The sequence below is a fragment of the Oncorhynchus clarkii genome, unplaced genomic scaffold (assembly GCF_045791955.1).
Source record: "Oncorhynchus clarkii lewisi isolate Uvic-CL-2024 unplaced genomic scaffold, UVic_Ocla_1.0 unplaced_contig_1042_pilon_pilon, whole genome shotgun sequence".
In the NCBI taxonomy this organism is placed as follows: domain Eukaryota; kingdom Metazoa; phylum Chordata; class Actinopteri; order Salmoniformes; family Salmonidae; genus Oncorhynchus; species Oncorhynchus clarkii.
This window is the reverse complement of record NW_027258070.1, coordinates 93,497-111,883: the sequence shown is the minus strand read 5'-3', so window position 1 is coordinate 111,883 and position 18,387 is coordinate 93,497. Positions and strand designations below refer to the sequence as shown.

Sequence of the window (18,387 nt, the reverse complement as noted above, 5' to 3'; positions counted from 1 at the left end):
TCTCAAAAAGTGGATGAAATTGCATATACTGTAGCCATAATTTGTGGTACAGATTGTTGGATGAAATACAAACTAACCTTGCTTACTTATTTCAAAGCGAGGGCACATATTTCAGCCTTGTGGGAAAAAACGGACAAAGAGTTGAAATTCCACAAGGCAGTGACAAAAAGCTTACAGCACCTGGTATTCCCAGGCGGTCTCCCATCCAAGTACTAACCAGGCCCGACCCTGCTTAGCTTCCGAGATCGGACGAGATCAGGCGTACTCAGGCCGGTGTGGCCGTAAGCGAAAGGCAATCTCAAAAAGTGGATGAAATTGCATATACTGTAGCCATAATTTGTGGTACAGATTGTTGGATGAAATACAAACTAACCTTGCTTACTTATTTCAAAGCGAGGGCACATATTTCAGCCTTGTGGGAAAAAACGGACAAAGAGTTGAAATTCCACAAGGCAGTGACAAAAAGCTTACAGCACCTGGTATTCCCAGGCGGTCTCCCATCCAAGTACTAACCAGGCCCGACCCTGCTTAGCTTCCGAGATCGGACGAGATCAGGCGTACTCAGGCCGGTGTGGCCGTAAGCGAAAGGCAATCTCAAAAAGTGGATGAAATTGCATATACTGTAGCCATAATTTGTGGTACAGATTGTTGGATGAAATACAAACTAACCTTGCTTACTTATTTCAAAGCGAGGGCACATATTTCAGCCTTGTGGGAAAAAACGGACAAAGAGTTGAAATTCCACAAGGCAGTGACAAAAAGCTTACAGCACCTGGTATTCCCAGGCGGTCTCCCATCCAAGTACTAACCAGGCCCGACCCTGCTTAGCTTCCGAGATCGGACGAGATCAGGCGTACTCAGGCCGGTGTGGCCGTAAGCGAAAGGCAATCTCAAAAAGTGGATGAAATTGCATATACTGTAGCCATAATTTGTGGTACAGATTGTTGGATGAAATACAAACTAACCTTGCTTACTTATTTCAAAGCGAGGGCACATATTTCAGCCTTGTGGGAAAAAACGGACAAAGAGTTGAAATTCCACAAGGCAGTGACAAAAAGCTTACAGCACCTGGTATTCCCAGGCGGTCTCCCATCCAAGTACTAACCAGGCCCGACCCTGCTTAGCTTCCGAGATCGGACGAGATCAGGCGTACTCAGGCCGGTGTGGCCGTAAGCGAAAGGCAATCTCAAAAAGTGGATGAAATTGCATATACTGTAGCCATAATTTGTGGTACAGATTGTTGGATGAAATACAAACTAACCTTGCTTACTTATTTCAAAGCGAGGGCACATATTTCAGCCTTGTGGGAAAAAACGGACAAAGAGTTGAAATTCCACAAGGCAGTGACAAAAAGCTTACAGCACCTGGTATTCCCAGGCGGTCTCCCATCCAAGTACTAACCAGGCCCGACCCTGCTTAGCTTCCGAGATCGGACGAGATCAGGCGTACTCAGGCCGGTGTGGCCGTAAGCGAAAGGCAATCTCAAAAAGTGGATGAAATTGCATATACTGTAGCCATAATTTGTGGTACAGATTGTTGGATGAAATACAAACTAACCTTGCTTACTTATTTCAAAGCGAGGGCACATATTTCAGCCTTGTGGGAAAAAACGGACAAAGAGTTGAAATTCCACAAGGCAGTGACAAAAAGCTTACAGCACCTGGTATTCCCAGGCGGTCTCCCATCCAAGTACTAACCAGGCCCGACCCTGCTTAGCTTCCGAGATCGGACGAGATCAGGCGTACTCAGGCCGGTGTGGCCGTAAGCGAAAGGCAATCTCAAAAAGTGGATGAAATTGCATATACTGTAGCCATAATTTGTGGTACAGATTGTTGGATGAAATACAAACTAACCTTGCTTACTTATTTCAAAGCGAGGGCACATATTTCAGCCTTGTGGGAAAAAACGGACAAAGAGTTGAAATTCCACAAGGCAGTGACAAAAAGCTTACAGCACCTGGTATTCCCAGGCGGTCTCCCATCCAAGTACTAACCAGGCCCGACCCTGCTTAGCTTCCGAGATCGGACGAGATCAGGCGTACTCAGGCCGGTGTGGCCGTAAGCGAAAGGCAATCTCAAAAAGTGGATGAAATTGCATATACTGTAGCCATAATTTGTGGTACAGATTGTTGGATGAAATACAAACTAACCTTGCTTACTTATTTCAAAGCGAGGGCACATATTTCAGCCTTGTGGGAAAAAACGGACAAAGAGTTGAAATTCCACAAGGCAGTGACAAAAAGCTTACAGCACCTGGTATTCCCAGGCGGTCTCCCATCCAAGTACTAACCAGGCCCGACCCTGCTTAGCTTCCGAGATCGGACGAGATCAGGCGTACTCAGGCCGGTGTGGCCGTAAGCGAAAGGCAATCTCAAAAAGTGGATGAAATTGCATATACTGTAGCCATAATTTGTGGTACAGATTGTTGGATGAAATACAAACTAACCTTGCTTACTTATTTCAAAGCGAGGGCACATATTTCAGCCTTGTGGGAAAAAACGGACAAAGAGTTGAAATTCCACAAGGCAGTGACAAAAAGCTTACAGCACCTGGTATTCCCAGGCGGTCTCCCATCCAAGTACTAACCAGGCCCGACCCTGCTTAGCTTCCGAGATCGGACGAGATCAGGCGTACTCAGGCCGGTGTGGCCGTAAGCGAAAGGCAATCTCAAAAAGTGGATGAAATTGCATATACTGTAGCCATAATTTGTGGTACAGATTGTTGGATGAAATACAAACTAACCTTGCTTACTTATTTCAAAGCGAGGGCACATATTTCAGCCTTGTGGGAAAAAACGGACAAAGAGTTGAAATTCCACAAGGCAGTGACAAAAAGCTTACAGCACCTGGTATTCCCAGGCGGTCTCCCATCCAAGTACTAACCAGGCCCGACCCTGCTTAGCTTCCGAGATCGGACGAGATCAGGCGTACTCAGGCCGGTGTGGCCGTAAGCGAAAGGCAATCTCAAAAAGTGGATGAAATTGCATATACTGTAGCCATAATTTGTGGTACAGATTGTTGGATGAAATACAAACTAACCTTGCTTACTTATTTCAAAGCGAGGGCACATATTTCAGCCTTGTGGGAAAAAACGGACAAAGAGTTGAAATTCCACAAGGCAGTGACAAAAAGCTTACAGCACCTGGTATTCCCAGGCGGTCTCCCATCCAAGTACTAACCAGGCCCGACCCTGCTTAGCTTCCGAGATCGGACGAGATCAGGCGTACTCAGGCCGGTGTGGCCGTAAGCGAAAGGCAATCTCAAAAAGTGGATGAAATTGCATATACTGTAGCCATAATTTGTGGTACAGATTGTTGGATGAAATACAAACTAACCTTGCTTACTTATTTCAAAGCGAGGGCACATATTTCAGCCTTGTGGGAAAAAACGGACAAAGAGTTGAAATTCCACAAGGCAGTGACAAAAAGCTTACAGCACCTGGTATTCCCAGGCGGTCTCCCATCCAAGTACTAACCAGGCCCGACCCTGCTTAGCTTCCGAGATCGGACGAGATCAGGCGTACTCAGGCCGGTGTGGCCGTAAGCGAAAGGCAATCTCAAAAAGTGGATGAAATTGCATATACTGTAGCCATAATTTGTGGTACAGATTGTTGGATGAAATACAAACTAACCTTGCTTACTTATTTCAAAGCGAGGGCACATATTTCAGCCTTGTGGGAAAAAACGGACAAAGAGTTGAAATTCCACAAGGCAGTGACAAAAAGCTTACAGCACCTGGTATTCCCAGGCGGTCTCCCATCCAAGTACTAACCAGGCCCGACCCTGCTTAGCTTCCGAGATCGGACGAGATCAGGCGTACTCAGGCCGGTGTGGCCGTAAGCGAAAGGCAATCTCAAAAAGTGGATGAAATTGCATATACTGTAGCCATAATTTGTGGTACAGATTGTTGGATGAAATACAAACTAACCTTGCTTACTTATTTCAAAGCGAGGGCACATATTTCAGCCTTGTGGGAAAAAACGGACAAAGAGTTGAAATTCCACAAGGCAGTGACAAAAAGCTTACAGCACCTGGTATTCCCAGGCGGTCTCCCATCCAAGTACTAACCAGGCCCGACCCTGCTTAGCTTCCGAGATCGGACGAGATCAGGCGTACTCAGGCCGGTGTGGCCGTAAGCGAAAGGCAATCTCAAAAAGTGGATGAAATTGCATATACTGTAGCCATAATTTGTGGTACAGATTGTTGGATGAAATACAAACTAACCTTGCTTACTTATTTCAAAGCGAGGGCACATATTTCAGCCTTGTGGGAAAAAACGGACAAAGAGTTGAAATTCCACAAGGCAGTGACAAAAAGCTTACAGCACCTGGTATTCCCAGGCGGTCTCCCATCCAAGTACTAACCAGGCCCGACCCTGCTTAGCTTCCGAGATCGGACGAGATCAGGCGTACTCAGGCCGGTGTGGCCGTAAGCGAAAGGCAATCTCAAAAAGTGGATGAAATTGCATATACTGTAGCCATAATTTGTGGTACAGATTGTTGGATGAAATACAAACTAACCTTGCTTACTTATTTCAAAGCGAGGGCACATATTTCAGCCTTGTGGGAAAAAACGGACAAAGAGTTGAAATTCCACAAGGCAGTGACAAAAAGCTTACAGCACCTGGTATTCCCAGGCGGTCTCCCATCCAAGTACTAACCAGGCCCGACCCTGCTTAGCTTCCGAGATCGGACGAGATCAGGCGTACTCAGGCCGGTGTGGCCGTAAGCGAAAGGCAATCTCAAAAAGTGGATGAAATTGCATATACTGTAGCCATAATTTGTGGTACAGATTGTTGGATGAAATACAAACTAACCTTGCTTACTTATTTCAAAGCGAGGGCACATATTTCAGCCTTGTGGGAAAAAACGGACAAAGAGTTGAAATTCCACAAGGCAGTGACAAAAAGCTTACAGCACCTGGTATTCCCAGGCGGTCTCCCATCCAAGTACTAACCAGGCCCGACCCTGCTTAGCTTCCGAGATCGGACGAGATCAGGCGTACTCAGGCCGGTGTGGCCGTAAGCGAAAGGCAATCTCAAAAAGTGGATGAAATTGCATATACTGTAGCCATAATTTGTGGTACAGATTGTTGGATGAAATACAAACTAACCTTGCTTACTTATTTCAAAGCGAGGGCACATATTTCAGCCTTGTGGGAAAAAACGGACAAAGAGTTGAAATTCCACAAGGCAGTGACAAAAAGCTTACAGCACCTGGTATTCCCAGGCGGTCTCCCATCCAAGTACTAACCAGGCCCGACCCTGCTTAGCTTCCGAGATCGGACGAGATCAGGCGTACTCAGGCCGGTGTGGCCGTAAGCGAAAGGCAATCTCAAAAAGTGGATGAAATTGCATATACTGTAGCCATAATTTGTGGTACAGATTGTTGGATGAAATACAAACTAACCTTGCTTACTTATTTCAAAGCGAGGGCACATATTTCAGCCTTGTGGGAAAAAACGGACAAAGAGTTGAAATTCCACAAGGCAGTGACAAAAAGCTTACAGCACCTGGTATTCCCAGGCGGTCTCCCATCCAAGTACTAACCAGGCCCGACCCTGCTTAGCTTCCGAGATCGGACGAGATCAGGCGTACTCAGGCCGGTGTGGCCGTAAGCGAAAGGCAATCTCAAAAAGTGGATGAAATTGCATATACTGTAGCCATAATTTGTGGTACAGATTGTTGGATGAAATACAAACTAACCTTGCTTACTTATTTCAAAGCGAGGGCACATATTTCAGCCTTGTGGGAAAAAACGGACAAAGAGTTGAAATTCCACAAGGCAGTGACAAAAAGCTTACAGCACCTGGTATTCCCAGGCGGTCTCCCATCCAAGTACTAACCAGGCCCGACCCTGCTTAGCTTCCGAGATCGGACGAGATCAGGCGTACTCAGGCCGGTGTGGCCGTAAGCGAAAGGCAATCTCAAAAAGTGGATGAAATTGCATATACTGTAGCCATAATTTGTGGTACAGATTGTTGGATGAAATACAAACTAACCTTGCTTACTTATTTCAAAGCGAGGGCACATATTTCAGCCTTGTGGGAAAAAACGGACAAAGAGTTGAAATTCCACAAGGCAGTGACAAAAAGCTTACAGCACCTGGTATTCCCAGGCGGTCTCCCATCCAAGTACTAACCAGGCCCGACCCTGCTTAGCTTCCGAGATCGGACGAGATCAGGCGTACTCAGGCCGGTGTGGCCGTAAGCGAAAGGCAATCTCAAAAAGTGGATGAAATTGCATATACTGTAGCCATAATTTGTGGTACAGATTGTTGGATGAAATACAAACTAACCTTGCTTACTTATTTCAAAGCGAGGGCACATATTTCAGCCTTGTGGGAAAAAACGGACAAAGAGTTGAAATTCCACAAGGCAGTGACAAAAAGCTTACAGCACCTGGTATTCCCAGGCGGTCTCCCATCCAAGTACTAACCAGGCCCGACCCTGCTTAGCTTCCGAGATCGGACGAGATCAGGCGTACTCAGGCCGGTGTGGCCGTAAGCGAAAGGCAATCTCAAAAAGTGGATGAAATTGCATATACTGTAGCCATAATTTGTGGTACAGATTGTTGGATGAAATACAAACTAACCTTGCTTACTTATTTCAAAGCGAGGGCACATATTTCAGCCTTGTGGGAAAAAACGGACAAAGAGTTGAAATTCCACAAGGCAGTGACAAAAAGCTTACAGCACCTGGTATTCCCAGGCGGTCTCCCATCCAAGTACTAACCAGGCCCGACCCTGCTTAGCTTCCGAGATCGGACGAGATCAGGCGTACTCAGGCCGGTGTGGCCGTAAGCGAAAGGCAATCTCAAAAAGTGGATGAAATTGCATATACTGTAGCCATAATTTGTGGTACAGATTGTTGGATGAAATACAAACTAACCTTGCTTACTTATTTCAAAGCGAGGGCACATATTTCAGCCTTGTGGGAAAAAACGGACAAAGAGTTGAAATTCCACAAGGCAGTGACAAAAAGCTTACAGCACCTGGTATTCCCAGGCGGTCTCCCATCCAAGTACTAACCAGGCCCGACCCTGCTTAGCTTCCGAGATCGGACGAGATCAGGCGTACTCAGGCCGGTGTGGCCGTAAGCGAAAGGCAATCTCAAAAAGTGGATGAAATTGCATATACTGTAGCCATAATTTGTGGTACAGATTGTTGGATGAAATACAAACTAACCTTGCTTACTTATTTCAAAGCGAGGGCACATATTTCAGCCTTGTGGGAAAAAACGGACAAAGAGTTGAAATTCCACAAGGCAGTGACAAAAAGCTTACAGCACCTGGTATTCCCAGGCGGTCTCCCATCCAAGTACTAACCAGGCCCGACCCTGCTTAGCTTCCGAGATCGGACGAGATCAGGCGTACTCAGGCCGGTGTGGCCGTAAGCGAAAGGCAATCTCAAAAAGTGGATGAAATTGCATATACTGTAGCCATAATTTGTGGTACAGATTGTTGGATGAAATACAAACTAACCTTGCTTACTTATTTCAAAGCGAGGGCACATATTTCAGCCTTGTGGGAAAAAACGGACAAAGAGTTGAAATTCCACAAGGCAGTGACAAAAAGCTTACAGCACCTGGTATTCCCAGGCGGTCTCCCATCCAAGTACTAACCAGGCCCGACCCTGCTTAGCTTCCGAGATCGGACGAGATCAGGCGTACTCAGGCCGGTGTGGCCGTAAGCGAAAGGCAATCTCAAAAAGTGGATGAAATTGCATATACTGTAGCCATAATTTGTGGTACAGATTGTTGGATGAAATACAAACTAACCTTGCTTACTTATTTCAAAGCGAGGGCACATATTTCAGCCTTGTGGGAAAAAACGGACAAAGAGTTGAAATTCCACAAGGCAGTGACAAAAAGCTTACAGCACCTGGTATTCCCAGGCGGTCTCCCATCCAAGTACTAACCAGGCCCGACCCTGCTTAGCTTCCGAGATCGGACGAGATCAGGCGTACTCAGGCCGGTGTGGCCGTAAGCGAGAAACTATCTCTTGGTGCACTATGTAAAGTCAAAGTGAGCCTGATTAACAGCTGTTGCATTTTCACCATTTAGATAAGCATCTTTGTGTCACTCAAAAAGTGGAAGAAATTGCATATACTGTAGCCATAATTTGTAGCACAGATTGTTCTTTCGCTTACGGCCACACCGGCCTGAGTACGCCTGATCTCGTCCGATCTCGGAAGCTAAGCAGGGTCGGGCCTGGTTAGTACTTGGATGGGAGACCGCCTGGGAATACCAGGTGCTGTAAGCTTTTTGTCACTGCCTTGTGGAATTTCAACTCTTTGTCCGTTTTTTCCCACAAGGCTGAAATATGTGCCCTCGCTTTGAAATAAGTAAGCAAGGTTAGTTTGTATTTCATCCAACAATCTGTGCTACAAATTATGGCTACAGTATATGCAATTTCTTCCACTTTTTGAGTGACACAAAGATGCTTATCTAAATGGTGAAAATGCAACAGCTGTTAATCAGGCTCACTTTGACTTTACATAGTGCACCAAGAGATAGTTTCTCGCTTACGGCCACACCGGCCTGAGTACGCCTGATCTCGTCCGATCTCGGAAGCTAAGCAGGGTCGGGCCTGGTTAGTACTTGGATGGGAGACCGCCTGGGAATACCAGGTGCTGTAAGCTTTTTGTCACTGCCTTGTGGAATTTCAACTCTTTGTCCGTTTTTTCCCACAAGGCTGAAATATGTGCCCTCGCTTTGAAATAAGTAAGCAAGGTTAGTTTGTATTTCATCCAACAATCTGTGCCACAAATTATGGCTACAGTATATGCAATTTCATCCACTTTTTGAGATTGCCTTTCGCTTACGGCCACACCGGCCTGAGTACGCCTGATCTCGTCCGATCTCGGAAGCTAAGCAGGGTCGGGCCTGGTTAGTACTTGGATGGGAGACCGCCTGGGAATACCAGGTGCTGTAAGCTTTTTGTCACTGCCTTGTGGAATTTCAACTCTTTGTCCGTTTTTTCCCACAAGGCTGAAATATGTGCCCTCGCTTTGAAATAAGTAAGCAAGGTTAGTTTGTATTTCATCCAACAATCTGTGCCACAAATTATGGCTACAGTATATGCAATTTCATCCACTTTTTGAGATTGCCTTTCGCTTACGGCCACACCGGCCTGAGTACGCCTGATCTCGTCCGATCTCGGAAGCTAAGCAGGGTCGGGCCTGGTTAGTACTTGGATGGGAGACCGCCTGGGAATACCAGGTGCTGTAAGCTTTTTGTCACTGCCTTGTGGAATTTCAACTCTTTGTCCGTTTTTTCCCACAAGGCTGAAATATGTGCCCTCGCTTTGAAATAAGTAAGCAAGGTTAGTTTGTATTTCATCCAACAATCTGTGCCACAAATTATGGCTACAGTATATGCAATTTCATCCACTTTTTGAGATTGCCTTTCGCTTACGGCCACACCGGCCTGAGTACGCCTGATCTCGTCCGATCTCGGAAGCTAAGCAGGGTCGGGCCTGGTTAGTACTTGGATGGGAGACCGCCTGGGAATACCAGGTGCTGTAAGCTTTTTGTCACTGCCTTGTGGAATTTCAACTCTTTGTCCGTTTTTTCCCACAAGGCTGAAATATGTGCCCTCGCTTTGAAATAAGTAAGCAAGGTTAGTTTGTATTTCATCCAACAATCTGTGCCACAAATTATGGCTACAGTATATGCAATTTCATCCACTTTTTGAGATTGCCTTTCGCTTACGGCCACACCGGCCTGAGTACGCCTGATCTCGTCCGATCTCGGAAGCTAAGCAGGGTCGGGCCTGGTTAGTACTTGGATGGGAGACCGCCTGGGAATACCAGGTGCTGTAAGCTTTTTGTCACTGCCTTGTGGAATTTCAACTCTTTGTCCGTTTTTTCCCACAAGGCTGAAATATGTGCCCTCGCTTTGAAATAAGTAAGCAAGGTTAGTTTGTATTTCATCCAACAATCTGTGCTACAAATTATGGCTACAGTATATGCAATTTCTTCCACTTTTTGAGTGACACAAAGATGCTTATCTAAATGGTGAAAATGCAACAGCTGTTAATCAGGCTCACTTTGACTTTACATAGTGCACCAAGAGATAGTTTCTCGCTTACGGCCACACCGGCCTGAGTACGCCTGATCTCGTCCGATCTCGGAAGCTAAGCAGGGTCGGGCCTGGTTAGTACTTGGATGGGAGACCGCCTGGGAATACCAGGTGCTGTAAGCTTTTTGTCACTGCCTTGTGGAATTTCAACTCTTTGTCCGTTTTTTCCCACAAGGCTGAAATATGTGCCCTCGCTTTGAAATAAGTAAGCAAGGTTAGTTTGTATTTCATCCAACAATCTGTGCCACAAATTATGGCTACAGTATATGCAATTTCATCCACTTTTTGAGATTGCCTTTCGCTTACGGCCACACCGGCCTGAGTACGCCTGATCTCGTCCGATCTCGGAAGCTAAGCAGGGTCGGGCCTGGTTAGTACTTGGATGGGAGACCGCCTGGGAATACCAGGTGCTGTAAGCTTTTTGTCACTGCCTTGTGGAATTTCAACTCTTTGTCCGTTTTTTCCCACAAGGCTGAAATATGTGCCCTCGCTTTGAAATAAGTAAGCAAGGTTAGTTTGTATTTCATCCAACAATCTGTGCCACAAATTATGGCTACAGTATATGCAATTTCATCCACTTTTTGAGATTGCCTTTCGCTTACGGCCACACCGGCCTGAGTACGCCTGATCTCGTCCGATCTCGGAAGCTAAGCAGGGTCGGGCCTGGTTAGTACTTGGATGGGAGACCGCCTGGGAATACCAGGTGCTGTAAGCTTTTTGTCACTGCCTTGTGGAATTTCAACTCTTTGTCCGTTTTTTCCCACAAGGCTGAAATATGTGCCCTCGCTTTGAAATAAGTAAGCAAGGTTAGTTTGTATTTCATCCAACAATCTGTGCCACAAATTATGGCTACAGTATATGCAATTTCATCCACTTTTTGAGATTGCCTTTCGCTTACGGCCACACCGGCCTGAGTACGCCTGATCTCGTCCGATCTCGGAAGCTAAGCAGGGTCGGGCCTGGTTAGTACTTGGATGGGAGACCGCCTGGGAATACCAGGTGCTGTAAGCTTTTTGTCACTGCCTTGTGGAATTTCAACTCTTTGTCCGTTTTTTCCCACAAGGCTGAAATATGTGCCCTCGCTTTGAAATAAGTAAGCAAGGTTAGTTTGTATTTCATCCAACAATCTGTGCTACAAATTATGGCTACAGTATATGCAATTTCTTCCACTTTTTGAGTGACACAAAGATGCTTATCTAAATGGTGAAAATGCAACAGCTGTTAATCAGGCTCACTTTGACTTTACATAGTGCACCAAGAGATAGTTTCTCGCTTACGGCCACACCGGCCTGAGTACGCCTGATCTCGTCCGATCTCGGAAGCTAAGCAGGGTCGGGCCTGGTTAGTACTTGGATGGGAGACCGCCTGGGAATACCAGGTGCTGTAAGCTTTTTGTCACTGCCTTGTGGAATTTCAACTCTTTGTCCGTTTTTTCCCACAAGGCTGAAATATGTGCCCTCGCTTTGAAATAAGTAAGCAAGGTTAGTTTGTATTTCATCCAACAATCTGTGCCACAAATTATGGCTACAGTATATGCAATTTCATCCACTTTTTGAGATTGCCTTTCGCTTACGGCCACACCGGCCTGAGTACGCCTGATCTCGTCCGATCTCGGAAGCTAAGCAGGGTCGGGCCTGGTTAGTACTTGGATGGGAGACCGCCTGGGAATACCAGGTGCTGTAAGCTTTTTGTCACTGCCTTGTGGAATTTCAACTCTTTGTCCGTTTTTTCCCACAAGGCTGAAATATGTGCCCTCGCTTTGAAATAAGTAAGCAAGGTTAGTTTGTATTTCATCCAACAATCTGTGCCACAAATTATGGCTACAGTATATGCAATTTCATCCACTTTTTGAGATTGCCTTTCGCTTACGGCCACACCGGCCTGAGTACGCCTGATCTCGTCCGATCTCGGAAGCTAAGCAGGGTCGGGCCTGGTTAGTACTTGGATGGGAGACCGCCTGGGAATACCAGGTGCTGTAAGCTTTTTGTCACTGCCTTGTGGAATTTCAACTCTTTGTCCGTTTTTTCCCACAAGGCTGAAATATGTGCCCTCGCTTTGAAATAAGTAAGCAAGGTTAGTTTGTATTTCATCCAACAATCTGTGCCACAAATTATGGCTACAGTATATGCAATTTCATCCACTTTTTGAGATTGCCTTTCGCTTACGGCCACACCGGCCTGAGTACGCCTGATCTCGTCCGATCTCGGAAGCTAAGCAGGGTCGGGCCTGGTTAGTACTTGGATGGGAGACCGCCTGGGAATACCAGGTGCTGTAAGCTTTTTGTCACTGCCTTGTGGAATTTCAACTCTTTGTCCGTTTTTTCCCACAAGGCTGAAATATGTGCCCTCGCTTTGAAATAAGTAAGCAAGGTTAGTTTGTATTTCATCCAACAATCTGTGCTACAAATTATGGCTACAGTATATGCAATTTCTTCCACTTTTTGAGTGACACAAAGATGCTTATCTAAATGGTGAAAATGCAACAGCTGTTAATCAGGCTCACTTTGACTTTACATAGTGCACCAAGAGATAGTTTCTCGCTTACGGCCACACCGGCCTGAGTACGCCTGATCTCGTCCGATCTCGGAAGCTAAGCAGGGTCGGGCCTGGTTAGTACTTGGATGGGAGACCGCCTGGGAATACCAGGTGCTGTAAGCTTTTTGTCACTGCCTTGTGGAATTTCAACTCTTTGTCCGTTTTTTCCCACAAGGCTGAAATATGTGCCCTCGCTTTGAAATAAGTAAGCAAGGTTAGTTTGTATTTCATCCAACAATCTGTGCCACAAATTATGGCTACAGTATATGCAATTTCATCCACTTTTTGAGATTGCCTTTCGCTTACGGCCAAACCGGCCTGAGTACGCCTGATCTCGTCCGATCTCGGAAGCTAAGCAGGGTCGGGCCTGGTTAGTACTTGGATGGGAGACCGCCTGGGAATACCAGGTGCTGTAAGCTTTTTGTCACTGCCTTGTGGAATTTCAACTCTTTGTCCGTTTTTTCCCACAAGGCTGAAATATGTGCCCTCGCTTTGAAATAAGTAAGCAAGGTTAGTTTGTATTTCATCCAACAATCTGTACCACAAATTATGGCTACAGTATATGCAATTTCATCCACTTTTTGAGATTGCCTTTCGCTTACGGCCACACCGGCCTGAGTACGCCTGATCTCGTCCGATCTCGGAAGCTAAGCAGGGTCGGGCCTGGTTAGTACTTGGATGGGAGACCGCCTGGGAATACCAGGTGCTGTAAGCTTTTTGTCACTGCCTTGTGGAATTTCAACTCTTTGTCCGTTTTTTCCCACAAGGCTGAAATATGTGCCCTCGCTTTGAAATAAGTAAGCAAGGTTAGTTTGTATTTCATCCAACAATCTGTACCACAAATTATGGCTACAGTATATGCAATTTCATCCACTTTTTGAGATTGCCTTTCGCTTACGGCCACACCGGCCTGAGTACGCCTGATCTCGTCCGATCTCGGAAGCTAAGCAGGGTCGGGCCTGGTTAGTACTTGGATGGGAGACCGCCTGGGAATACCAGGTGCTGTAAGCTTTTTGTCACTGCCTTGTGGAATTTCAACTCTTTGTCCGTTTTTTCCCACAAGGCTGAAATATGTGCCCTCGCTTTGAAATAAGTAAGCAAGGTTAGTTTGTATTTCATCCAACAATCTGTGCCACAAATTATGGCTACAGTATATGCAATTTCATCCACTTTTTGAGATTGCCTTTCGCTTACGGCCACACCGGCCTGAGTACGCCTGATCTCGTCCGATCTCGGAAGCTAAGCAGGGTCGGGCCTGGTTAGTACTTGGATGGGAGACCGCCTGGGAATACCAGGTGCTGTAAGCTTTTTGTCACTGCCTTGTGGAATTTCAACTCTTTGTCCGTTTTTTCCCACAAGGCTGAAATATGTGCCCTCGCTTTGAAATAAGTAAGCAAGGTTAGTTTGTATTTCATCCAACAATCTGTGCTACAAATTATGGCTACAGTATATGCAATTTCTTCCACTTTTTGAGTGACACAAAGATGCTTATCTAAATGGTGAAAATGCAACAGCTGTTAATCAGGCTCACTTTGACTTTACATAGTGCACCAAGAGATAGTTTCTCGCTTACGGCCACACCGGCCTGAGTACGCCTGATCTCGTCCGATCTCGGAAGCTAAGCAGGGTCGGGCCTGGTTAGTACTTGGGTGGGAGACCGCCTGGGAATACCAGGTGCTGTAAGCTTTTTGTCACTGCCTTGTGGAATTTCAACTCTTTGTCCGTTTTTTCCCACAAGGCTGAAATATGTGCCCTCGCTTTGAAATAAGTAAGCAAGGTTAGTTTGTATTTCATCCAACAATCTGTGCCACAAATTATGGCTACAGTATATGCAATTTCATCCACTTTTTGAGATTGCCTTTCGCTTACGGCCACACCGGCCTGAGTACGCCTGATCTCGTCCGATCTCGGAAGCTAAGCAGGGTCGGGCCTGGTTAGTACTTGGATGGGAGACCGCCTGGGAATACCAGGTGCTGTAAGCTTTTTGTCACTGCCTTGTGGAATTTCAACTCTTTGTCCGTTTTTTCCCACAAGGCTGAAATATGTGCCCTCGCTTTGAAATAAGTAAGCAAGGTTAGTTTGTATTTCATCCAACAATCTGTGCCACAAATTATGGCTACAGTATATGCAATTTCATCCACTTTTTGAGATTGCCTTTCGCTTACGGCCACACCGGCCTGAGTACGCCTGATCTCGTCCGATCTCGGAAGCTAAGCAGGGTCGGGCCTGGTTAGTACTTGGATGGGAGACCGCCTGGGAATACCAGGTGCTGTAAGCTTTTTGTCACTGCCTTGTGGAATTTCAACTCTTTGTCCGTTTTTTCCCACAAGGCTGAAATATGTGCCCTCGCTTTGAAATAAGTAAGCAAGGTTAGTTTGTATTTCATCCAACAATCTGTGCCACAAATTATGGCTACAGTATATGCAATTTCATCCACTTTTTGAGATTGCCTTTCGCTTACGGCCACACCGGCCTGAGTACGCCTGATCTCGTCCGATCTCGGAAGCTAAGCAGGGTCGGGCCTGGTTAGTACTTGGATGGGAGACCGCCTGGGAATACCAGGTGCTGTAAGCTTTTTGTCACTGCCTTGTGGAATTTCAACTCTTTGTCCGTTTTTTCCCACAAGGCTGAAATATGTGCCCTCGCTTTGAAATAAGTAAGCAAGGTTAGTTTGTATTTCATCCAACAATCTGTGCCACAAATTATGGCTACAGTATATGCAATTTCATCCACTTTTTGAGATTGCCTTTCGCTTACGGCCACACCGGCCTGAGTACGCCTGATCTCGTCCGATCTCGGAAGCTAAGCAGGGTCGGGCCTGGTTAGTACTTGGATGGGAGACCGCCTGGGAATACCAGGTGCTGTAAGCTTTTTGTCACTGCCTTGTGGAATTTCAACTCTTTGTCCGTTTTTTCCCACAAGGCTGAAATATGTGCCCTCGCTTTGAAATAAGTAAGCAAGGTTAGTTTGTATTTCATCCAACAATCTGTGCTACAAATTATGGCTACAGTATATGCAATTTCTTCCACTTTTTGAGTGACACAAAGATGCTTATCTAAATGGTGAAAATGCAACAGCTGTTAATCAGGCTCACTTTGACTTTACATAGTGCACCAAGAGATAGTTTCTCGCTTACGGCCACACCGGCCTGAGTACGCCTGATCTCGTCCGATCTCGGAAGCTAAGCAGGGTCGGGCCTGGTTAGTACTTGGATGGGAGACCGCCTGGGAATACCAGGTGCTGTAAGCTTTTTGTCACTGCCTTGTGGAATTTCAACTCTTTGTCCGTTTTTTCCCACAAGGCTGAAATATGTGCCCTCGCTTTGAAATAAGTAAGCAAGGTTAGTTTGTATTTCATCCAACAATCTGTGCCACAAATTATGGCTACAGTATATGCAATTTCATCCACTTTTTGAGATTGCCTTTCGCTTACGGCCAAACCGGCCTGAGTACGCCTGATCTCGTCCGATCTCGGAAGCTAAGCAGGGTCGGGCCTGGTTAGTACTTGGATGGGAGACCGCCTGGGAATACCAGGTGCTGTAAGCTTTTTGTCACTGCCTTGTGGAATTTCAACTCTTTGTCCGTTTTTTCCCACAAGGCTGAAATATGTGCCCTCGCTTTGAAATAAGTAAGCAAGGTTAGTTTGTATTTCATCCAACAATCTGTACCACAAATTATGGCTACAGTATATGCAATTTCATCCACTTTTTGAGATTGCCTTTCGCTTACGGCCACACCGGCCTGAGTACGCCTGATCTCGTCCGATCTCGGAAGCTAAGCAGGGTCGGGCCTGGTTAGTACTTGGATGGGAGACCGCCTGGGAATACCAGGTGCTGTAAGCTTTTTGTCACTGCCTTGTGGAATTTCAACTCTTTGTCCGTTTTTTCCCACAAGGCTGAAATATGTGCCCTCGCTTTGAAATAAGTAAGCAAGGTTAGTTTGTATTTCATCCAACAATCTGTACCACAAATTATGGCTACAGTATATGCAATTTCATCCACTTTTTGAGATTGCCTTTCGCTTACGGCCACACCGGCCTGAGTACGCCTGATCTCGTCCGATCTCGGAAGCTAAGCAGGGTCGGGCCTGGTTAGTACTTGGATGGGAGACCGCCTGGGAATACCAGGTGCTGTAAGCTTTTTGTCACTGCCTTGTGGAATTTCAACTCTTTGTCCGTTTTTTCCCACAAGGCTGAAATATGTGCCCTCGCTTTGAAATAAGTAAGCAAGGTTAGTTTGTATTTCATCCAACAATCTGTGCCACAAATTATGGCTACAGTATATGCAATTTCATCCACTTTTTGAGATTGCCTTTCGCTTACGGCCACACCGGCCTGAGTACGCCTGATCTCGTCCGATCTCGGAAGCTAAGCAGGGTCGGGCCTGGTTAGTACTTGGATGGGAGACCGCCTGGGAATACCAGGTGCTGTAAGCTTTTTGTCACTGCCTTGTGGAATTTCAACTCTTTGTCCGTTTTTTCCCACAAGGCTGAAATATGTGCCCTCGCTTTGAAATAAGTAAGCAAGGTTAGTTTGTATTTCATCCAACAATCTGTGCTACAAATTATGGCTACAGTATATGCAATTTCTTCCACTTTTTGAGTGACACAAAGATGCTTATCTAAATGGTGAAAATGCAACAGCTGTTAATCAGGCTCACTTTGACTTTACATAGTGCACCAAGAGATAGTTTCTCGCTTACGGCCACACCGGCCTGAGTACGCCTGATCTCGTCCGATCTCGGAAGCTAAGCAGGGTCGGGCCTGGTTAGTACTTGGGTGGGAGACCGCCTGGGAATACCAGGTGCTGTAAGCTTTTTGTCACTGCCTTGTGGAATTTCAACTCTTTGTCCGTTTTTTCCCACAAGGCTGAAATATGTGCCCTCGCTTTGAAATAAGTAAGCAAGGTTAGTTTGTATTTCATCCAACAATCTGTGCCACAAATTATGGCTACAGTATATGCAATTTCATCCACTTTTTGAGATTGCCTTTCGCTTACGGCCACACCGGCCTGAGTACGCCTGATCTCGTCCGATCTCGGAAGCTAAGCAGGGTCGGGCCTGGTTAGTACTTGGATGGGAGACCGCCTGGGAATACCAGGTGCTGTAAGCTTTTTGTCACTGCCTTGTGGAATTTCAACTCTTTGTCCGTTTTTTCCCACAAGGCTGAAATATGTGCCCTCGCTTTGAAATAAGTAAGCAAGGTTAGTTTGTATTTCATCCAACAATCTGTGCCACAAATTATGGCTACAGTATATGCAATTTCATCCACTTTTTGAGATTGCCTTTCGCTTACGGCCACACCGGCCTGAGTACGCCTGATCTCGTCCGATCTCGGAAGCTAAGCAGGGTCGGGCCTGGTTAGTACTTGGATGGGAGACCGCCTGGGAATACCAGGTGCTGTAAGCTTTTTGTCACTGCCTTGTGGAATTTCAACTCTTTGTCCGTTTTTTCCCACAAGGCTGAAATATGTGCCCTCGCTTTGAAATAAGTAAGCAAGGTTAGTTTGTATTTCATCCAACAATCTGTACCACAAATTATGGCTACAGTATATGCAATTTCATCCACTTTTTGAGATTGCCTTTCGCTTACGGCCACACCGGCCTGAGTACGCCTGATCTCGTCCGATCTCGGAAGCTAAGCAGGGTCGGGCCTGGTTAGTACTTGGATGGGAGACCGCCTGGGAATACCAGGTGCTGTAAGCTTTTTGTCACTGCCTTGTGGAATTTCAACTCTTTGTCCGTTTTTTCCCACAAGGCTGAAATATGTGCCCTCGCTTTGA

The 18,387-nt window shown here is 46.1% G+C and overlaps 60 non-coding genes across 60 annotated transcripts; 33 read left to right on the top strand and 27 right to left on the bottom strand.

Annotated features, from left to right (window-relative positions):
• Positions 1–168: 168 nt before the first annotated feature.
• Positions 169–287, bottom strand: LOC139394967 (5S ribosomal RNA). The gene has a single exon (XR_011630084.1). It is a non-coding gene; the product is annotated as a 5S ribosomal RNA (ribosomal RNA).
• Positions 288–464: 177 nt separating this feature from the next.
• LOC139394966 (5S ribosomal RNA) lies at positions 465–583 on the bottom strand. Its single transcript, XR_011630083.1, has one exon. It is a non-coding gene; the product is annotated as a 5S ribosomal RNA (ribosomal RNA).
• A 177-nt stretch (positions 584–760) lies between these two features.
• On the bottom strand, positions 761–879 carry LOC139394965 (5S ribosomal RNA). Its single transcript, XR_011630082.1, has one exon. It is a non-coding gene; the product is annotated as a 5S ribosomal RNA (ribosomal RNA).
• Positions 880–1,056: 177 nt separating this feature from the next.
• Positions 1,057–1,175, bottom strand: LOC139394964 (5S ribosomal RNA). The gene has a single exon (XR_011630081.1). It is a non-coding gene; the product is annotated as a 5S ribosomal RNA (ribosomal RNA).
• Positions 1,176–1,352: 177 nt separating this feature from the next.
• Positions 1,353–1,471, bottom strand: LOC139394963 (5S ribosomal RNA). The gene has a single exon (XR_011630080.1). It is a non-coding gene; the product is annotated as a 5S ribosomal RNA (ribosomal RNA).
• Positions 1,472–1,648: 177 nt separating this feature from the next.
• On the bottom strand, positions 1,649–1,767 carry LOC139394962 (5S ribosomal RNA). Its single transcript, XR_011630079.1, has one exon. It is a non-coding gene; the product is annotated as a 5S ribosomal RNA (ribosomal RNA).
• Positions 1,768–1,944: 177 nt separating this feature from the next.
• Positions 1,945–2,063, bottom strand: LOC139394961 (5S ribosomal RNA). The gene has a single exon (XR_011630078.1). It is a non-coding gene; the product is annotated as a 5S ribosomal RNA (ribosomal RNA).
• A 177-nt stretch (positions 2,064–2,240) lies between these two features.
• Positions 2,241–2,359, bottom strand: LOC139394960 (5S ribosomal RNA). Its single transcript, XR_011630077.1, has one exon. It is a non-coding gene; the product is annotated as a 5S ribosomal RNA (ribosomal RNA).
• A 177-nt stretch (positions 2,360–2,536) lies between these two features.
• Positions 2,537–2,655, bottom strand: LOC139394959 (5S ribosomal RNA). The gene has a single exon (XR_011630076.1). It is a non-coding gene; the product is annotated as a 5S ribosomal RNA (ribosomal RNA).
• A 177-nt stretch (positions 2,656–2,832) lies between these two features.
• LOC139394958 (5S ribosomal RNA) lies at positions 2,833–2,951 on the bottom strand. Its single transcript, XR_011630075.1, has one exon. It is a non-coding gene; the product is annotated as a 5S ribosomal RNA (ribosomal RNA).
• Positions 2,952–3,128: 177 nt separating this feature from the next.
• LOC139394956 (5S ribosomal RNA) lies at positions 3,129–3,247 on the bottom strand. The gene has a single exon (XR_011630073.1). It is a non-coding gene; the product is annotated as a 5S ribosomal RNA (ribosomal RNA).
• Positions 3,248–3,424: 177 nt separating this feature from the next.
• Positions 3,425–3,543, bottom strand: LOC139394955 (5S ribosomal RNA). Its single transcript, XR_011630072.1, has one exon. It is a non-coding gene; the product is annotated as a 5S ribosomal RNA (ribosomal RNA).
• Positions 3,544–3,720: 177 nt separating this feature from the next.
• On the bottom strand, positions 3,721–3,839 carry LOC139394953 (5S ribosomal RNA). The gene has a single exon (XR_011630071.1). It is a non-coding gene; the product is annotated as a 5S ribosomal RNA (ribosomal RNA).
• Positions 3,840–4,016: 177 nt separating this feature from the next.
• On the bottom strand, positions 4,017–4,135 carry LOC139394952 (5S ribosomal RNA). The gene has a single exon (XR_011630070.1). It is a non-coding gene; the product is annotated as a 5S ribosomal RNA (ribosomal RNA).
• Positions 4,136–4,312: 177 nt separating this feature from the next.
• On the bottom strand, positions 4,313–4,431 carry LOC139394951 (5S ribosomal RNA). The gene has a single exon (XR_011630069.1). It is a non-coding gene; the product is annotated as a 5S ribosomal RNA (ribosomal RNA).
• Positions 4,432–4,608: 177 nt separating this feature from the next.
• On the bottom strand, positions 4,609–4,727 carry LOC139394949 (5S ribosomal RNA). The gene has a single exon (XR_011630067.1). It is a non-coding gene; the product is annotated as a 5S ribosomal RNA (ribosomal RNA).
• A 177-nt stretch (positions 4,728–4,904) lies between these two features.
• On the bottom strand, positions 4,905–5,023 carry LOC139394948 (5S ribosomal RNA). The gene has a single exon (XR_011630066.1). It is a non-coding gene; the product is annotated as a 5S ribosomal RNA (ribosomal RNA).
• A 177-nt stretch (positions 5,024–5,200) lies between these two features.
• On the bottom strand, positions 5,201–5,319 carry LOC139394947 (5S ribosomal RNA). The gene has a single exon (XR_011630065.1). It is a non-coding gene; the product is annotated as a 5S ribosomal RNA (ribosomal RNA).
• Positions 5,320–5,496: 177 nt separating this feature from the next.
• LOC139394946 (5S ribosomal RNA) lies at positions 5,497–5,615 on the bottom strand. The gene has a single exon (XR_011630064.1). It is a non-coding gene; the product is annotated as a 5S ribosomal RNA (ribosomal RNA).
• Positions 5,616–5,792: 177 nt separating this feature from the next.
• Positions 5,793–5,911, bottom strand: LOC139394945 (5S ribosomal RNA). The gene has a single exon (XR_011630063.1). It is a non-coding gene; the product is annotated as a 5S ribosomal RNA (ribosomal RNA).
• A 177-nt stretch (positions 5,912–6,088) lies between these two features.
• LOC139394943 (5S ribosomal RNA) lies at positions 6,089–6,207 on the bottom strand. The gene has a single exon (XR_011630061.1). It is a non-coding gene; the product is annotated as a 5S ribosomal RNA (ribosomal RNA).
• Positions 6,208–6,384: 177 nt separating this feature from the next.
• LOC139394942 (5S ribosomal RNA) lies at positions 6,385–6,503 on the bottom strand. Its single transcript, XR_011630060.1, has one exon. It is a non-coding gene; the product is annotated as a 5S ribosomal RNA (ribosomal RNA).
• Positions 6,504–6,680: 177 nt separating this feature from the next.
• On the bottom strand, positions 6,681–6,799 carry LOC139394941 (5S ribosomal RNA). Its single transcript, XR_011630059.1, has one exon. It is a non-coding gene; the product is annotated as a 5S ribosomal RNA (ribosomal RNA).
• A 177-nt stretch (positions 6,800–6,976) lies between these two features.
• Positions 6,977–7,095, bottom strand: LOC139394940 (5S ribosomal RNA). Its single transcript, XR_011630058.1, has one exon. It is a non-coding gene; the product is annotated as a 5S ribosomal RNA (ribosomal RNA).
• A 177-nt stretch (positions 7,096–7,272) lies between these two features.
• On the bottom strand, positions 7,273–7,391 carry LOC139394939 (5S ribosomal RNA). The gene has a single exon (XR_011630057.1). It is a non-coding gene; the product is annotated as a 5S ribosomal RNA (ribosomal RNA).
• Positions 7,392–7,568: 177 nt separating this feature from the next.
• On the bottom strand, positions 7,569–7,687 carry LOC139394937 (5S ribosomal RNA). The gene has a single exon (XR_011630056.1). It is a non-coding gene; the product is annotated as a 5S ribosomal RNA (ribosomal RNA).
• A 177-nt stretch (positions 7,688–7,864) lies between these two features.
• Positions 7,865–7,983, bottom strand: LOC139394936 (5S ribosomal RNA). Its single transcript, XR_011630055.1, has one exon. It is a non-coding gene; the product is annotated as a 5S ribosomal RNA (ribosomal RNA).
• A 155-nt stretch (positions 7,984–8,138) lies between these two features.
• On the top strand, positions 8,139–8,257 carry LOC139394935 (5S ribosomal RNA). Its single transcript, XR_011630054.1, has one exon. It is a non-coding gene; the product is annotated as a 5S ribosomal RNA (ribosomal RNA).
• Positions 8,258–8,517: 260 nt separating this feature from the next.
• On the top strand, positions 8,518–8,636 carry LOC139394934 (5S ribosomal RNA). Its single transcript, XR_011630053.1, has one exon. It is a non-coding gene; the product is annotated as a 5S ribosomal RNA (ribosomal RNA).
• Positions 8,637–8,813: 177 nt separating this feature from the next.
• On the top strand, positions 8,814–8,932 carry LOC139394933 (5S ribosomal RNA). Its single transcript, XR_011630052.1, has one exon. It is a non-coding gene; the product is annotated as a 5S ribosomal RNA (ribosomal RNA).
• A 177-nt stretch (positions 8,933–9,109) lies between these two features.
• Positions 9,110–9,228, top strand: LOC139394931 (5S ribosomal RNA). Its single transcript, XR_011630050.1, has one exon. It is a non-coding gene; the product is annotated as a 5S ribosomal RNA (ribosomal RNA).
• A 177-nt stretch (positions 9,229–9,405) lies between these two features.
• On the top strand, positions 9,406–9,524 carry LOC139394930 (5S ribosomal RNA). The gene has a single exon (XR_011630049.1). It is a non-coding gene; the product is annotated as a 5S ribosomal RNA (ribosomal RNA).
• A 177-nt stretch (positions 9,525–9,701) lies between these two features.
• Positions 9,702–9,820, top strand: LOC139394929 (5S ribosomal RNA). The gene has a single exon (XR_011630048.1). It is a non-coding gene; the product is annotated as a 5S ribosomal RNA (ribosomal RNA).
• A 260-nt stretch (positions 9,821–10,080) lies between these two features.
• LOC139394928 (5S ribosomal RNA) lies at positions 10,081–10,199 on the top strand. The gene has a single exon (XR_011630047.1). It is a non-coding gene; the product is annotated as a 5S ribosomal RNA (ribosomal RNA).
• Positions 10,200–10,376: 177 nt separating this feature from the next.
• On the top strand, positions 10,377–10,495 carry LOC139394927 (5S ribosomal RNA). Its single transcript, XR_011630046.1, has one exon. It is a non-coding gene; the product is annotated as a 5S ribosomal RNA (ribosomal RNA).
• A 177-nt stretch (positions 10,496–10,672) lies between these two features.
• On the top strand, positions 10,673–10,791 carry LOC139394926 (5S ribosomal RNA). The gene has a single exon (XR_011630045.1). It is a non-coding gene; the product is annotated as a 5S ribosomal RNA (ribosomal RNA).
• A 177-nt stretch (positions 10,792–10,968) lies between these two features.
• On the top strand, positions 10,969–11,087 carry LOC139394925 (5S ribosomal RNA). Its single transcript, XR_011630044.1, has one exon. It is a non-coding gene; the product is annotated as a 5S ribosomal RNA (ribosomal RNA).
• Positions 11,088–11,347: 260 nt separating this feature from the next.
• On the top strand, positions 11,348–11,466 carry LOC139394924 (5S ribosomal RNA). The gene has a single exon (XR_011630043.1). It is a non-coding gene; the product is annotated as a 5S ribosomal RNA (ribosomal RNA).
• Positions 11,467–11,643: 177 nt separating this feature from the next.
• Positions 11,644–11,762, top strand: LOC139394923 (5S ribosomal RNA). The gene has a single exon (XR_011630042.1). It is a non-coding gene; the product is annotated as a 5S ribosomal RNA (ribosomal RNA).
• Positions 11,763–11,939: 177 nt separating this feature from the next.
• LOC139394922 (5S ribosomal RNA) lies at positions 11,940–12,058 on the top strand. Its single transcript, XR_011630041.1, has one exon. It is a non-coding gene; the product is annotated as a 5S ribosomal RNA (ribosomal RNA).
• A 177-nt stretch (positions 12,059–12,235) lies between these two features.
• Positions 12,236–12,354, top strand: LOC139394920 (5S ribosomal RNA). The gene has a single exon (XR_011630039.1). It is a non-coding gene; the product is annotated as a 5S ribosomal RNA (ribosomal RNA).
• Positions 12,355–12,614: 260 nt separating this feature from the next.
• LOC139394919 (5S ribosomal RNA) lies at positions 12,615–12,733 on the top strand. The gene has a single exon (XR_011630038.1). It is a non-coding gene; the product is annotated as a 5S ribosomal RNA (ribosomal RNA).
• Positions 12,734–12,910: 177 nt separating this feature from the next.
• Positions 12,911–13,029, top strand: LOC139395147 (5S ribosomal RNA). Its single transcript, XR_011630256.1, has one exon. It is a non-coding gene; the product is annotated as a 5S ribosomal RNA (ribosomal RNA).
• A 177-nt stretch (positions 13,030–13,206) lies between these two features.
• Positions 13,207–13,325, top strand: LOC139394918 (5S ribosomal RNA). Its single transcript, XR_011630037.1, has one exon. It is a non-coding gene; the product is annotated as a 5S ribosomal RNA (ribosomal RNA).
• A 177-nt stretch (positions 13,326–13,502) lies between these two features.
• LOC139394917 (5S ribosomal RNA) lies at positions 13,503–13,621 on the top strand. The gene has a single exon (XR_011630036.1). It is a non-coding gene; the product is annotated as a 5S ribosomal RNA (ribosomal RNA).
• Positions 13,622–13,798: 177 nt separating this feature from the next.
• On the top strand, positions 13,799–13,917 carry LOC139394916 (5S ribosomal RNA). The gene has a single exon (XR_011630035.1). It is a non-coding gene; the product is annotated as a 5S ribosomal RNA (ribosomal RNA).
• Positions 13,918–14,177: 260 nt separating this feature from the next.
• On the top strand, positions 14,178–14,296 carry LOC139395152 (5S ribosomal RNA). Its single transcript, XR_011630261.1, has one exon. It is a non-coding gene; the product is annotated as a 5S ribosomal RNA (ribosomal RNA).
• A 177-nt stretch (positions 14,297–14,473) lies between these two features.
• Positions 14,474–14,592, top strand: LOC139394915 (5S ribosomal RNA). Its single transcript, XR_011630034.1, has one exon. It is a non-coding gene; the product is annotated as a 5S ribosomal RNA (ribosomal RNA).
• Positions 14,593–14,769: 177 nt separating this feature from the next.
• LOC139394914 (5S ribosomal RNA) lies at positions 14,770–14,888 on the top strand. The gene has a single exon (XR_011630033.1). It is a non-coding gene; the product is annotated as a 5S ribosomal RNA (ribosomal RNA).
• Positions 14,889–15,065: 177 nt separating this feature from the next.
• Positions 15,066–15,184, top strand: LOC139394913 (5S ribosomal RNA). Its single transcript, XR_011630032.1, has one exon. It is a non-coding gene; the product is annotated as a 5S ribosomal RNA (ribosomal RNA).
• Positions 15,185–15,361: 177 nt separating this feature from the next.
• On the top strand, positions 15,362–15,480 carry LOC139394912 (5S ribosomal RNA). Its single transcript, XR_011630031.1, has one exon. It is a non-coding gene; the product is annotated as a 5S ribosomal RNA (ribosomal RNA).
• Positions 15,481–15,740: 260 nt separating this feature from the next.
• Positions 15,741–15,859, top strand: LOC139394911 (5S ribosomal RNA). The gene has a single exon (XR_011630030.1). It is a non-coding gene; the product is annotated as a 5S ribosomal RNA (ribosomal RNA).
• A 177-nt stretch (positions 15,860–16,036) lies between these two features.
• LOC139395146 (5S ribosomal RNA) lies at positions 16,037–16,155 on the top strand. Its single transcript, XR_011630255.1, has one exon. It is a non-coding gene; the product is annotated as a 5S ribosomal RNA (ribosomal RNA).
• Positions 16,156–16,332: 177 nt separating this feature from the next.
• LOC139394909 (5S ribosomal RNA) lies at positions 16,333–16,451 on the top strand. Its single transcript, XR_011630028.1, has one exon. It is a non-coding gene; the product is annotated as a 5S ribosomal RNA (ribosomal RNA).
• Positions 16,452–16,628: 177 nt separating this feature from the next.
• On the top strand, positions 16,629–16,747 carry LOC139394908 (5S ribosomal RNA). Its single transcript, XR_011630027.1, has one exon. It is a non-coding gene; the product is annotated as a 5S ribosomal RNA (ribosomal RNA).
• A 177-nt stretch (positions 16,748–16,924) lies between these two features.
• On the top strand, positions 16,925–17,043 carry LOC139394907 (5S ribosomal RNA). Its single transcript, XR_011630026.1, has one exon. It is a non-coding gene; the product is annotated as a 5S ribosomal RNA (ribosomal RNA).
• A 260-nt stretch (positions 17,044–17,303) lies between these two features.
• On the top strand, positions 17,304–17,422 carry LOC139395151 (5S ribosomal RNA). The gene has a single exon (XR_011630260.1). It is a non-coding gene; the product is annotated as a 5S ribosomal RNA (ribosomal RNA).
• A 177-nt stretch (positions 17,423–17,599) lies between these two features.
• On the top strand, positions 17,600–17,718 carry LOC139394906 (5S ribosomal RNA). Its single transcript, XR_011630025.1, has one exon. It is a non-coding gene; the product is annotated as a 5S ribosomal RNA (ribosomal RNA).
• A 177-nt stretch (positions 17,719–17,895) lies between these two features.
• LOC139394905 (5S ribosomal RNA) lies at positions 17,896–18,014 on the top strand. Its single transcript, XR_011630024.1, has one exon. It is a non-coding gene; the product is annotated as a 5S ribosomal RNA (ribosomal RNA).
• A 177-nt stretch (positions 18,015–18,191) lies between these two features.
• On the top strand, positions 18,192–18,310 carry LOC139394904 (5S ribosomal RNA). The gene has a single exon (XR_011630023.1). It is a non-coding gene; the product is annotated as a 5S ribosomal RNA (ribosomal RNA).
• The last annotated feature ends 77 nt before the right edge of the window (positions 18,311–18,387 follow it).